Source organism: Aythya ferina (assembly GCF_964211825.1).
Source record: "Aythya ferina genome assembly, chromosome: 5".
NCBI classification, from domain to species: domain Eukaryota; kingdom Metazoa; phylum Chordata; class Aves; order Anseriformes; family Anatidae; genus Aythya; species Aythya ferina.
The window spans coordinates 18,448,227-18,463,446 of NC_140301.1; the positions used below are offsets into that span (position 1 = coordinate 18,448,227).

Genomic DNA, 15,220 nt, shown 5'->3' on the forward strand with positions numbered 1-15,220 from the left:
CAGTTGGTCCAGATGAAAAATTACAAGTCAGCAATTTCAAGTAACAGCAGTACCAAGCGCACTGTATCTGCAATACTGATGTAATGCGCGTTGCAACATCATATTTCCCTGAATACAGCACTTGTGAGTTTGATGAGCCACAGCTTTTAGATGAAGCTTTGGATTTGCTGCAAATTACATAAGAGAGTTTTCCTTTATGGCTTAGACTGTTAGATGTTGGACCCACCCAACTCCTTAAGGAACCGGACATTAAAAGCAAACAATTTACTCCAACTTTCTTCTGACCCTCATCCAAGGCACACATCAAATTTAAGATAAGCATAGATCTTGCCAGTTCTCCTCATGTATCCAGAATTATCACCATTACAGCATTTTCTATTCAGAACAGCTTATGCAAATCATTTCATAACGCCATATGCAAATGACTGAATCAATTTTTGCTCTTCGATAATTTTCCAAACCATTTCCTAATTTTTATGAGTAACTTACAGATAAAACATTAAGACAAAAGTGGACACAACTTCAAACCACTTCAGATTTTCATTTAATTTTCTACCTAAAAAACTCCCATAGGAAATTATTAGCTGTGGTTAAAAGTCTATTACGCAGCAGGATATATTCTAATTGGGAAAACCACTTAGAAATTATGATTTTAAGCAATTTGTTGGAGTTTGTACTCTACAACTATGTTAGGTGGGAGAACAGCAACAAAGCAGGAGGAAGAGGCTATGAATCAGCCTGGAGATTGGTTAGGGATTCTTTGTTGCAGCTGCTATAATTCTGGATAACACAGGAAACACCTAAGTTTGTCATTTTTAAGTGGTGGAAGTTGAGAACAGAAAGTGAATTTAGGCATCATAGTTAATGTAGAATTATCTCATGAGGAGCCATCAGGCTGATGATCAATTAAATTATATTCCAAGGGACAAGGAAGAGGCCTAGACAGTAAGTGAACAAATACACACTGAGTATAAACAGAAGACAAAAAGCAAAAGCATCTCCTTTTATCTGGTTTATATGCCTCTCTTTTCCTTCTTAGCTGTTTCTAGTCATTTTATCTGTTTATTTATTTCATGGAAAGATTGTATGATAGCTGAACGTGCTCTGTTAATACTCTACAAGAATAAGACCAAAAGTAGCAATGTACTTTGAAAAAGCAGAGAGCACAGAATAATACCACCAGTGAAAGAATGCTACAAGATATCTGAGTCCACCTTTTAGAAAAGCTCTGCTAATATGAGAATAGTACCTCTTGCCTTTGTTTTCCAGGAAAATTGCCATGAACACATAACCAGCTTGATTACACTCATTGAAAGTGAACTTTAATAATTGTGCCTATTCTCCCTGTAGAATATTTCTGGATACTAGACATTAATATTTTGCTTTTCTTTGAAGATTTTAGAAACTTGCCAGGAGAGCCATGATTCGAACCAGCAGAAGTGCATACTGAGTTGTTGCAATATATCACTCACAAACAGCTGACAGACCAAGTATTATGTGCAGAGGCAGGATGTCTGTGGTCTCTGCAAAGGGAATGGAATGTTCATCAGAAGAAAAAAATAAAAAAAGATGAAAATTAGCAGCAGAATTACTCGTGGTCAAGGAGTTCTCCAGCCATGGCTGTGATTTACACACTATTCTTTATGTAGCTTGGCTAGTCACTCCCCCTCACTTTCACTGAAGAATACATCACTAAGCAAGTGGTTTTATGTGCCATTTTCTGATATAGTTATTTTGCTTTGTAAGTTCGGGAATCTCTGTGTTCCTCTTGAAATACCGAAAGCAAACTTGAAATGTCCCACAGTTCTAATTCTTTGCGTAACTGTGACCTTGTCTTCAAGCCCTGAAATACAAGGTAATTTAAGCTAGCAGTGGCTCCAAGAGAAAAATAAAGAATGAAACAAGAATACATTAATTCAAGTGACATTTAGGTCAGTACAATCTTTGCTTCACTCAGAAGAAACCAATTTGAAGTCCAAGAAAGCAATAAACTTGAATGGCAAAAGGCAGCTCCAAGCTAGCACTGTGAAAGGAAAGAGAGAAATCATTGCACTAGAGTTTTTGTTTCTTCTAATTTCAAGTAACAGATGGAGGACAGAAAAGCTTGTAAAATTATTTATTTATTTATTTTTCACACAATAGGTACCTTAATCTGGTGTTGCAGCATGGACCGTTAGCACGTTTTTTTTGTCCTTAAGTGGCCCAAGTGGAATTATCTTCTGATACTGAGGGGTTACATTTAATTTACATAGATCGCAACCTCACATCTGAAGCTCATTTTCATAGGCAAAATCAGAACCTGTTAACTTGCATTCTCTTTTGTTTCTCAACAGGTTAATTTGCTTAGCTGAAGACAGCTCGCCCATCCTGATACGGTACCTGCATGAATAGAGAGAAAGCAATGAAAGAATTCCTGTGGTTTGGGTCAGTAAATACAACAAAGTCTTTCTGGTGATTGTGGTTTCTGCACTTAACAATGTGCTGTCTATCCTTGCTATTGTAGATCTTATTTATGTCTTATATAAACTAAACCCTATTTCTCATAGGTATATATACATACTTTCACTTAGCTAAATGTCTGTGAAGATGGTGGAATTCACAGAACATTTTGGCATGCAACCAAAACATGTGGTATTATGTCCATAGCAGATCTGGCCAGGTACTGTAACTAGATCGTGGATTTCAAGCTGTCACACGCAATTATTTCTGGCAGCACATTTGTACAATATGTACACCTGTAACTTTCCCCACTCTGAAAAGGGTGGAGGTATTCAGAAACGCCTTTCAGTGGAAATTGCTTCTGAGAGATCTCCTGGTGTGAGAACAGCAGAACACGGGAATGACCACGAAACTGTGTTACAAGTATTTGCATTTTGGGTTCCTGGAACTGAACCTGTGTTACTGTGAGTTCAAACCACTGCAAAGCTCACTAGTATTATTTTTACTGATTGCTTCCTAAGAAGGACTGGCAAATTTGATTTTCACTCCAGTTAATTACTCCCAGATGTTTTAGATTTTTATTCAAAATGGCAGGTAAACATGCAAACAGGTACCCCTGTTTTTTTTTCCTGCAGTATCAGTCAGTAGTCACCACACAAGATATTGCAAGCCTAATCATAAAGGGTATGTGAAATTTAAGCTTTGAACAGATTCTCTTACTATAATGAAGAAAATAGCCTCCTCACTTTTCTTTGTGCTAGAATTATAGCACAAGGAAGATAAAGCCATCATATTGAATAAAACGTCTACACATGTTAATTTTGCAAAAGTACACATGAGGTATTTGAAGAAAGTGAGAACAAGAAAGCAAATGGATTCTTAGGAAAATTTTAAATGCGACAGCTAAAGTTATGCAAGTGCAATGGAATTTGTTTGAGAATGGATATTTGTAGCCATATGCTCCTTCATAAACGTAGAGACAAGTGGAAAACATGCAACTATGTAAAGGTATTCTGTGTTCCAATATTCATAATCTTTGTTGCATAATAGAAGCTGATAACTCCCAGAGCCTCATTTTATCAGGGACAATGAAATTAAAGTTTGGCTCAAACCAATTAAAATCCAACTTTTTTAGTCTTTGTCTTTAGATTTAGCATCCATAATACATCTTAAAGCACTTTAAAAGCAATAGACTGTTTGAAATCACTGAGCCCCTACATCTCCTAATGACCTAGGCAGGATTTGGATGCACTAAACACTTAAAAAGTGAATTTGATGAGGGTGCTCTGATGTTGATCTAATTTTGAAAGGTTACAAAATTTCTATCTGTTGATCTTTAGGTAACAGAACCAACTTAAAAAGAGGAAGTCCAGATTCCACTAAGACAAGGTTTGCATTTCAGTATTGTAGTCACCAAGTATTCTTCCAATGAATTAATAGTTAACATGCTACAGATTGTCATCCACTGGAAACTTTGCAAAGACAAATATTTCATTCTTTGGAAAAGTGATGAAAAGTGAAACTACCTTTCCTAGTACAGAAAAGAAAAAAATAATCTACATCAAAAATGTTGAAAGCAAATCAAACAAAGAATGCACTGTGCTAAGGGACATGAATCAATGTACATTCTGCAAAAAAATGCTTAGATAATAGAAGACACCCTTGGATCCCTACAATTGAGCCTTTGTTTCCAAAGCAAGAAAAATCAACTTGGATTTATATTTTTGAGTGGATTTGTTTGATCTGAGTGCAGAGGCAATGACAGTCATTGAGAATACATGAGATCTTTAATTTTAGCTGACAGATTTTAGTCCTGGGTAAGATTTCTAACTCAAAGTACAGCACCAAATCTTAAAATAGAAGTGCAAAATAATTAGAGTAATCTGCAAAATACCTATGTATATGCTTAACTCAAAGGATATGTGTAGTTTTGCTTAAATACTTGGCTAGAATACATCTTATTTCAAATGTAAATAAGTTCAATGTTAATGACACTTCTCATAAGGAGGATTAGAAAACAGAGAAGATACAGTCTTACTCAAATACAATGCTTCACAATTCATCTTCTCAGTGAAGCCTTCATGGCAATGTAGGAAGTTCTTTATTGCATTGGTCCCCAGGTGCTGCCATGTGTACTAGCACTAGCTATGCGAAGTTTTATGGCTGTAGTTCTACATTCTCCTTACCTTTTCCAAAGATGAATCTTTACGTGTCACTCCCACCTCTCTGCTACAAATAGAGCACAAACACCACAAGAAGCAGTTGCTTGTTTAAATTCTGGAAACCTGGAACAGGTTAAAATGTACACAGCAGAACTGGAGGCAACCAGATACTCCAAAATCTGAGGCCCAGATTCAGGAAAGCATTTAAACTAAGCATGGCTTTAAACATGCTAATATTAAGCATATTCAGAAGTACTGCTTTCATGAACAGCAATACAATTAGACAAGTGCTTTTCTAACTGAGGCTGAGATCTGCTAAGTGTTGACAATAGTGATGAATGTTTGCCTCTTGCTGATTTACTACACAACACTTTTTCAGCTACTATTGTCAGAAGGAGCTCCAAAACTGGAGGAGGAAGAAAAAATAAATAAAAAAAGGGAAAGATGATTCTTTCCACAGTTATGCAAAAAAAATGTAGCTTAATCCTGTAATATCTGAATCTGCTGGTTTTAACTTTCAGTGACTTAAGCAACATCTAACTTCACTGATTTCCATGTGATCTTAAAGATGTATATTATGAAATAAGGATTATGTTATGGATCAGCAAACCTCAAAAGTTTCAAAATTACAGAATAGATTTGGGTAGGAATTCAAACTGTGTGACAACAAAGAATTTCAAACCTCTGGTTTATAAACCATGATTTTCTTTCTGTTAGCAACTCACAAGATGTACAGAGCTATCTCTCCAGCTCACATGAATCTAAAGTGGTGGAAGAAATCAGAGAGTAGATTTCCATCTCTTCTTGTGAGAGACCATATTGTTAACAAACAAGATTTTGCACTATACATGGTTTTGGGGTTTTGCTCTTTCAGTTTTTTGAGTGATAAGCAGCTGTGAGAAGAAATCTGTTGCCTATTAACACAGGTGTGGCTGCATGCAGAATACAGAAATGAGCCACGTGCCTCCACACTCACATTTATGTGAAAAAGCAACAGCTTCTCATGGGAGAATATAGGTAACTTATGAACCAAAGCACCAACTTCCCTGCTTGTTGTGTTTGAGCTCATGCTCGCAGATGTTCTGCATCTGCCCTCCAGAGCATTCAGACCCTCAGCACAGTTAGGCAGCAGTCCTAGCCCTGCCCAGTTTCTGCTGTGTGTCTCAAAGAGCAACCACACCTCTGTTAACACTATATGACTTTGTTAGGCCTAGAGTGGAAGAGTGGAAAGTTTGAACTTTTTAACTCAGAGATGGTCTCCACAGAACAAAAATGAAACACACTCAGTTGGCAAGCTGGGAAACCTTGCAGGCTAGTGCTGCTGAACTGGGCTGACCAGTTTGGGTTCCACAGGAATGATCTGGTCATGTTCAGGAACTTTGCAGAAAAAAAAGATGGCTCTAAGTCACAGTCTACATTTAAAATTTTTGCCAGCATAGCCGCTTCAGTGAGAGGATGTGATTTTGGCAGGCATGAATAACAACAACAATAAAATTGCCATGTACCTCAGGCACTGGAATCCAATTAATGTTCTATGACATTATCTGGTCCAAGCACTTTTCTTTGTAGGATGGTTTTGTTTCTCAGTCTTACTGGTCTGTAGTAATGCTGGCAAACTTCAGAGAGTCAACCTATTCTGAGGCAAAACAAAAAAATACAGATATAAATATATTTTGAGGTAAGTGTTCTTACATGGACTGATAAATTTTGGTCTTTCCTGGGCTGAAGAAAATAAAATTATTTACTTGTTCTACAGCTAAATTTTTCCTCTTCCCTTAGTCCCAGCCTTTTTTCTGGAAGTTCTGCAACTCACCAAAAGAAGCTGCAGAGGCGACAAGCTAACATTTGTTTACTGTGGATCTCCCTTTGAAGAGTGATTACAACAACATCATTCTGCATATCCGGAGGGTGGATTTCTTATCTCCCCGAAGGAGAAGGAGAACAATCACATATTTGATAAGTTCAAACAAAAGCGCACACAATTATAGGAAGTGAAATGTTTGCTAAAAGAGGGCAGTTTATACAAAACACATTTTTATAACCTCGTATATATATTTGTTTCACGACAGCTTTCAAGAACAACGTTCCATAACTCTGCGGTATCTCTATTACGTGGTGGCACATGAAATATTTTCCATTTGAAAATTGACACTTAAGAGAAAACATTCTGCAGAAAAGAGTCATCACAATAACCCTGCCACCCCTCAGTGGCTACTTTCACCCCACCTATCTTGCATTCCAGGGGAACGAGGTGTAGATGAATCCATATAGGCTGCATTTCCACCTGCAGGAACAGCTGTGAGAAGTGTGCAGGCAGGAGAGGCACTCACTTCCGTGACAGCTCCCACTGAGCCCTGCTGTTCTGCAGGGAGGCAGTGTCCCTCCCAGGCCCCCTGATCTGCCTTCTGCAGATCCAGAGCAGCAAAAGTGCCAAGGAGTAAAAGCTGTGGAAGCTGAATTTTCCTGACAAAAAGGGCTAGGGTTGCGTGTCTGCAGGTATGTAGAGGCACTGCTGACAAATGCACTCATGTATTTAGGACATCATATTCCAAAAGCAGAGTCCTTTACCAAAGTCATCCACCTCTAAAAAGATGTTCACAGAAGTGGTTCTGTTCAATGCATAGGTGACACTCGCAGAGTCGGTTCCCACGAGCTGTATCATACTAAATAAAAACATACAGCAGCAAAATGCCAGGAGTGCACGGGGCCAGTGATATGAGTGTGTTTGGATTACAAGGGAAGAGAGGAATTTCCTCCTGATGCAAGAAGAAAGAAGCAGCCTTTTTATCCATGTCAATTTTATAGTGTGTGTATGTGTTATTTTTTTTAAATTATTTTTTATTGAATCAACTTTGGAACACCTTACTAGAAATATCACTCTGTTTCTAAAGAAATCTGTAAAAAATATCACTAGCTTGATCAAATTCTGTAAGAATTTTCTCTGGGAGGTCATCATTGGTAAAATTACCAATTTCCAGGAATATATGAAACGAGCAGTGAAAGCAGGTGTAGAGCACCAGCAATGAAGAATGGGAACATTTTGCTTGAAAGCCAAACAAAGTGCTGAACAGCAATAAAGGAGACTGAGCAGATGCTCAGCACCCAAACTGTCAAATACTGGAGAAAATAAAATAAAATAAAAAAATCTCAGGCTATCTCACTATATATAAAATCTCACTATATTTCCAGAAAAGATTGCTATTTACCATCTCTAACCAGTTCAGAGAAGAAAAGAAGCTTCTACAGTTGACAATGCTAAATAATCATTCAATACACGAGTATAGATCTCATACAGTTTCCACATGCTTCTTTTGGAAAATTTGACAGAACATATGATATACTAAAAAACTTAAGTATTATAATGAGAGAAATGTTAAGTCTACCATCTAAGTGTAAGACAAATCCATGAAGTGTTCTGAATTTATTTTTAAAGGCAATTTTCCAGCCTGAAAATCCAGATTCCAGGGGGAGTGAGAAACATTTTCAGGACCAGATTGTAATGTTTATATACAAAAGAATGCTAATAAAGTTAAACAGATATGCATAATACACAGCATCTCAGCAGAGTGTATTTATACCACTGTTATAGTGCTATAAAGACACTTTAAGCATGTAGAGATAAATCTAGTCAAAATGGCAAGTAAGTTACACAGGGCTTACTTAGACCTGTATAACTTTAGATCTGCATTAAAGGCTTGCTTGTGTTTAGAATTCAGAATAGAAAAAAAGGTTGATAACATCATTTGTTCAGTCAACACAAAAAGAATGTATACCACAAACTTTGTTCAGCCTCCACTACCGCTGCTCTTTCATTACTTTAGAGGACCTGGGCCCTTTCAGAACGAACAATAACTGCACGTCCTGCCCATACCTGATCACTAAGACCTGATACGCAGGAGATGGTGAAGTTAACCTGAGGATCCTGGCAAGATTCTCTACTGGGAAATAGCTCTATAATACCACCACCTGAAGTGTTCCCCACATCTTCTGTCATGCTATTGCTGTCCATGAAAAACTGAATTACTGTTTCATGTAAAGCTGGTCTTATGTACACAAGACTTTGGGGTCATTTATAATGAAAGATTTGTAAAGTTAGCTAAGACCCAATACACATATCATTAGTAATATTATACTGCTTTAGGAGTATAGCTCAGAGAAAGGTTTTGTAGATAAGAGCGCCCATTAAGACAACAGCCAAAGTAGTACATATTTAAAATAAGGCTTCCAATCCTGCAAAAGCCACTCTCAAAACTGTAACTACATGTAGGTTTACCATGGTGAATATGTGCTTAGAACAAAGCATGTGCAGAAGGGTTTGAAAGCATGCCGATTATGTTTCTGTAAATAGAAATAGGAATTGCCTCCTTCCTGCTTGGAATATATAAAGCATTCATTGCAATCAGTGTACACCATTCACACTATTGACAGGATTATTACCTTAGTATTACACCACACGAAAAAAAGATTTTAACGGCTTTTGTCCCTGACCCTAAAGATTTGTGTGCCCATGAAAACCATCCTTACACGTTCACTGAACCAGGGCCAAAAAAAGACTAGTTTAGAAACAAATATTTCTTTTGCTGAAAAATTTTCACTTCTTTTTGATGTAATGCACAAGTGATTTCTACGGAAATGTTAATGTTGGGGTTCAATCCTGATCCTACAGAGATGAAAGGCAAAAAAAAGTCTTTGACTTCCAGACATGTAAATCAAGGTTCTGAGCTCATTAGAAGATTCATGAAGTATGTTGCATTTTAAGGCAAGTATACTTATTTTCTTCAAAGCCATGCACAACTATCTGAAACAGAGGCACCTTTCTTTACTAATTTATGCAGTGTAACTCAGAAATAGTACACAGAAATATATCTTCTTCTTATATACTTAAATTAGTTTTTGTCCCACAGTTCCAACAGTATTTTCACTTCAAGTGTTCAAAGTTAATTGTTTATGTTTGGTTTCCTGCAAATAAGATGCTGCCGCTTTTCCCAGAAAGGATAAAGAATTCTCTTTAGCTGCCTTTTGTTATGCAAGATTCTGCAATCCCCCTCTGCAGGAAAATGTAACGTTGACTTCTACAAGATATAGTTGTATGGAGTTTTGAAGAGAACACAAGCCAGTAAACTCACCCGGAAATTACATATGCTCATTTTTTCCTTTCTTAGACAAGGTTTCCAACAACAGGAGCTTTGGCATTCAGGAGGCAGTTAGAATAAATTAAGGGACAGAAAGTGTCATCTGGTTAACACTCTTAAGTAAAAGCAAAAGCAGAGCCACAGACATGAAAGAGATCACAGATATCCTACTATTTATGATGTGATTGTAAAGTGTAAATTGTACTGGGATCTTAAGGCAATACATGTTAATTACCCTCAGCAGATCTCTGATGTTATAAAAGTAATTGCTATGAACTTCTCTGTATTGCTGATAACTATACCTATTGCAGCTTGGTTTGTTTGTTTTAAATTGCAACAGGAACTCTCAACAATGTAATTCTGTAGAAATATATTTTTTGAAAAGTTTAAAACATTGGAGCATATCCAATAGACCTTTAGCTCTGTTGTCAAAAGAAGACAGCAGACTTGCTGGGGCAAAAGTCCACAGATGTATGCATTAGGTTTGACCCCATGCTACCAGCATTGCAGAAAAGTTTTTTGTCTAAGCTGCCAGAAGAGCAAGAACAGGCCAATCATCCATCGTCAAGAGCACTTAAGCCTAGAAAATATGGATAAACAAAAATTCACATCTTGTTTTTGTGCTTAAAAGCAAGCTCTCAGCTGTGGAGTTAAGGTATATATAGTTGGCTGCATACCTATAAAAGTGGGAATAACTGCTTAAGAGAGCCTAAGCCCAAGACAGGCAGAAATTTACATCGCGTGCCAACTGTGCTTATTTACGAGACTCACAGAATGAGTAAGTTACCCCAAAGCATATCCTATTCCCCATGTCCTTAGGAGCAGGTCAAAAATCCTTCCACCCCTGCAGAAGATCTAGTTTGGCAGTGGTTAGAGTCAGTTTGGCTCAGGTACAAAAGACTTACCGATTTTTTGCTAACATAATGAACACCTGAACATATGCAAAAAATGTATAAATAAACTAATCTTATCACACTTTTTCAGAAAGCACTAGAAAGACAGGGTTGATAAGCTTCACTATTATGCAAATAAAGAATGGCTCAAAGGAATGAAAACGGAGGCTTTGGAAAACAGGAGTGATTAGTTTTAAGGTAAAACTTCACCATTAACTGTTATCTACTATCTAGCAAGTCATCCTGTGACTGGTACCCACCACCTACTGAGTAGTTCTACAGCTAAGATGAAATGCCTTTCTACTACTGCTAGGTTTAGACAGAGATATTTTGTGAATTCTCCGGATACTATGTGGAAGACATCTTTTTTTTAATAACCAATAGTTACGACCTCATCCATCCTAAGTACATGGTTCAGAAGGACAGAAGTAGTAACAGAAATGGACTTCAGATACCTAAAAATAAATAAGTAAATAAATAAAAAAGACAAATAAAAGACATACCCTAGTTAGACAAAAAAAAAAAAAAAAAAAAAAAGGCACAGGAAAACTTAGAATGTATTAAAAATTTCTCATTGAAGAACAAGAGGAACATATCAAGTTTAATTATATTACAGGCAGGAGTGCCACTGACATATTCTGGATTTAACCTGTACAGCAAGATTGTTCAAAGCACAGAACTATTTGTTGCAAAAGGAGCAGATATTAAAAGATCTTTGTCATATGCAGAGCTACATAAATTCAAATCAAACATAGAACAAATCTCCGCAATATTGCATGAAACAAGATGAGCTTGTGGCAGCTCAGACAATTCTGAGAATATTTAGGTGACCCAGTTCCAAACAAAACAATTTATTGGAATAAAGCAAATAGATATATCCAATACCATCAGACTGATAGCCACATTTAAGATGAAGGATTCCCCAAACTTTTCTGCCCAGTCCTGCCACCCAAGCAGTTTGGCTAACCAGAAAAGGACATCACATTCTTCTTTGCAAATGCAATTAAGTTGTATGAATCTAAGGAGAGTATTGCTTTTAAACAATGAAGTCAGCCAATAAATCTTAGCTGTCTAATTCTTCTAGGACTGTAGCCTCAAGTCCATGCCTCTAAATAAATGAGGGTGTTGACCATGAACTCCTGGGAGCTTTAGAGCCAATAATAGTCCTTCTACAGAGTAATTCTGCTGATTTCCCTCACGTTGCTTTTAGCTTACCCCAGCATGAGAGGAATACCCACCCCACAGGCTATATATAACCACCGGTGTGAACAGCAATCTGCTTATGGACTTTCAAATACTTGCTGGCCCCAAGCCACAACCACAAGACACAAGAGTTTCAGAAGTAATCATAGCTCCTCCTCTCCTGTCACTGCAATTAGGAAAGAAATTGCTTCTAATGCATATAACAATTAAACAAGCTTAGCTGTATTCATTAGTTGCCCTATAATATTCAATCCTTTACTGCTTGTTACTCCTTTTTTCTCGTTACTTTTTTCTTGTTACTTCTTTACAGCTAATCATGTTCTAACTTTATGTTTTTAAATGAATGAACCCATACGAACATTTGGTCCTGTACTTTTTCTAACTGTTTGTTAATAGCTAACTAAGCCATTCAGTATGGGACTGCAGCACCCTCAGGATTCCTAAGAAAAATATGAGTCATCCCATCATCACTCACAGGAGAGCTGTATGGCTGGGTTATTACTGCCACCTAGTTTTCAGTTTTCATTATTATTATCTAGACTTTTGCACTTTCTGTGATAAAAAGATATATACCTGTAACCAGAAAACTTTCATTCTAGTCATATGTTACTTACCCAGTAATGTGTTTAAACAGTACAAAATTATGCAATAAGCACTTAATGAATGAATCTACAGGCAACTATACACAATAATTCTGTCTAGATGTAATGCCTCACTTGTAATACATATTAAAGGTTCATAATTACTGGTCCCAAACCTAAACACATTGTGAAAACCCAGCTCAGAAGTTTGCTCTGTAGGGTCAAAAACAAAAGCCCAGCTTGCAGCACCAAGTTTGCAAAATTGTAGATCTATAGCTGATCTCTTCCAGCTACATGGTGTATCTAATAGATTTTATTTTATATGGACATTTTCCATTGCGATTGACAAATAAAGCTTTCCCACTTCATACAGGTGCTTCACTAAATCTTGCAAAAAAGCACTGCAATATAAGGGGCCTCAATGAGATACCATGTATTTTTCATTTTGCAAAGTACACAGAGAACCTCTACATAGGGATAGTCTTTTTAGACCTAGGTATGAACTAGAAGCTTACCAATAAAAGGTAGCGAAATGTGGAGAACAATTAATGCAATTTTTGGCATCTAACATAAAAATCCATTCTGAGGCCTGAGAACAGACCTGATAAGATTCTCCATCCTAGCATCCTGTTTATGCTAGTTCTGTGGTTTTGGACTCTGACTATGATCATCTGTGGTAACCAGTGGAAGTTGCAGGTTAAAATCAGAACCCAGCTGAGCAACTTTCCGCAATGCGTGAAATCAAAAATATTTTTGCTACAGGCAAATTCCAGTCTCAGAAATAAAAAATAAATAGATAAAATACCCCTAACTGAAATTTCTTATAACTGTTAGTTCTGAGGCTCTGTTACACCAAGGGGGAGCAGCGTGTTCTGTAATTTATCCAGCATGGTTCTATTGAACTAGATGAGGAAAAAGTCTGTTTTTTTTTCACTTCAAATGAATTTTATTCATTCTGTTAACAAATAGCATGGCAAAAAATAGGCCATTTCATTGTGTTTGTGCGTAATAATCTTGCCCAAAAGCTGTTCAATAGATCTTATAAAAGAGCCCGAGTTCTCCTTCACGGAAGCTAAAGGTTTGTGATTTTTCATGGCAGTAGGAGCAAGTACTGATGTTGTTAGTCTTTATTTTTACCAAAAGAGCTGTAATGATTGAAAGTAAAACAAGATGTTTGTGAATTTCAAGCATGATGCAATATGAGGAATTTCACATGCTGGATGGGTTGACAAGGCACGATTCTGAAGCAGGCTTTTTAAGACAAAACTGAGGCATCTATATTAACACAGGTTGAGAGGCCACAGATGTCTCCAAACACTCTCCCTTTTTTAAATTGTTATTGAAAGACGAAATTCTATTTGAACTCAGATCCCAGGCCCCTGGGCTTGAAAAACATATTGTGCACCCCCCACAGTGCTCAGGTTAAGTCCATTCAAGCTATTTCATGCAGCTACAGTATGGATCACACTCAGTTTTTCTTTTTTCCCCTAACAGGTTTGTTTCTGGTCATAAATTCTCAATCAGTGGGCAAGCCACATTGTACAATTTAGTAAATAGTGTAGTTAAAACATGTTTAAAGTCAAAGGAAAAAGGATCTGACAATGGAGCATTGTTCCCATCTGCAGAACTGAAGTGTACCTTCTTTGATTCAGTAACCTTGCTGCACTTTGGTATGAAATTGCCCCTTTTTCCATCAAACTTGCATTTAAAGTGCCTCATTAGCATGTCTCACTGGATCTGTAACGATTCTGCTAACCCAACACTCGTTTCAGTCAAGCCACCATGGTTTTTCTATCTGTTTAACATCTAAAACTCCTTGACAAAGTTCCTTTTAAAATTTACTCCTTTTGTTTCTCCGTGGTTTTTCTGCAAAGATCTTTAAACTTCGATGTACTCCAAGATGACTCCTGAACAAAAATCATGTCTGGCCCAGCTAGTAAATCTAGCCTCCATTCAATAGGATTAAATAAGTGCTTCACGGCTATTGTAGAAGCCTCTAAAAAGGATCTTGCATCTTTAAGAGTTTCCTACAATAAATTAAACACATCTCACCCATTGTAAAAGAAAAAAAAATAGAGACTTGATCCAGCACAGGGGAGCCGCTATAGACCCACAGTGATGCCATACTTCAAGTACCAAAACACCCACAGATTACAAAGCCTAAATTTACAGCAACAGGAATGGAAGCAGAATTTTAATAATTTTATATCTTCAGGAGTTTAGCCTTGGGCTTCATGTCTGTAAAAACATGGCCAACAAAATAAAAATGTACATAATAGATTAAAAATAATGGTATGGGTTATTAAAAAGGAGCATGGTAGGATTTTAGCTTGGATTTGCATTACCTCAGACAGCTAATTCCTATTTCTTTCTTAATATGGAGGATCTCAGGCCCAGCATTCAGATTCATTACAGCATCTGAGCACTGCTTAAATACAGACACATGATCCTACAGTAATCCTACAGACATCAGTGAGACTAGCACCCTGCTTAAAGTGTGTTTAAACTCAAATCCAACATACTCATCCAAACCTCTCAATCTCTCTGCACACTTCTGAACCAGAAAGGAGCAACCTTAAGCACTTTCAAGCATCGGGTTAATTGAAAATCAATTGGTGCAAAAAATTCTGTGCAGGAAGTTATGCTAAACTTTGTGAATTTACCTTAAGGTCCTGGAGACTGGTAAAATGCTACGAACATCTGCTTCATCTGTGTGAATCTAACTTAAATGAACAACCTTCCCATTCAACGGCCTCCGTATGATGTACCTGAAAATCGTTCTCACTTGATGGCTGGTGAATGGTTTACCT

General features: G+C 37.2%; 1 long non-coding RNA gene across 1 annotated transcript; it reads right to left on the reverse strand.

The window, feature by feature from the left end:
* Positions 1 to 2,102: 2,102 nt before the first annotated feature.
* Positions 2,103 to 6,415, reverse strand: LOC311437450. The gene is made up of 3 exons (XR_014693477.1): positions 6,347 to 6,415; positions 6,107 to 6,237; positions 2,103 to 2,379 (listed from the first exon to the last, which is right to left on the reverse strand). It is a non-coding gene; the product is annotated as an uncharacterized lncRNA (long non-coding RNA).
* Positions 6,416 to 15,220: the final 8,805 nt, after the last annotated feature.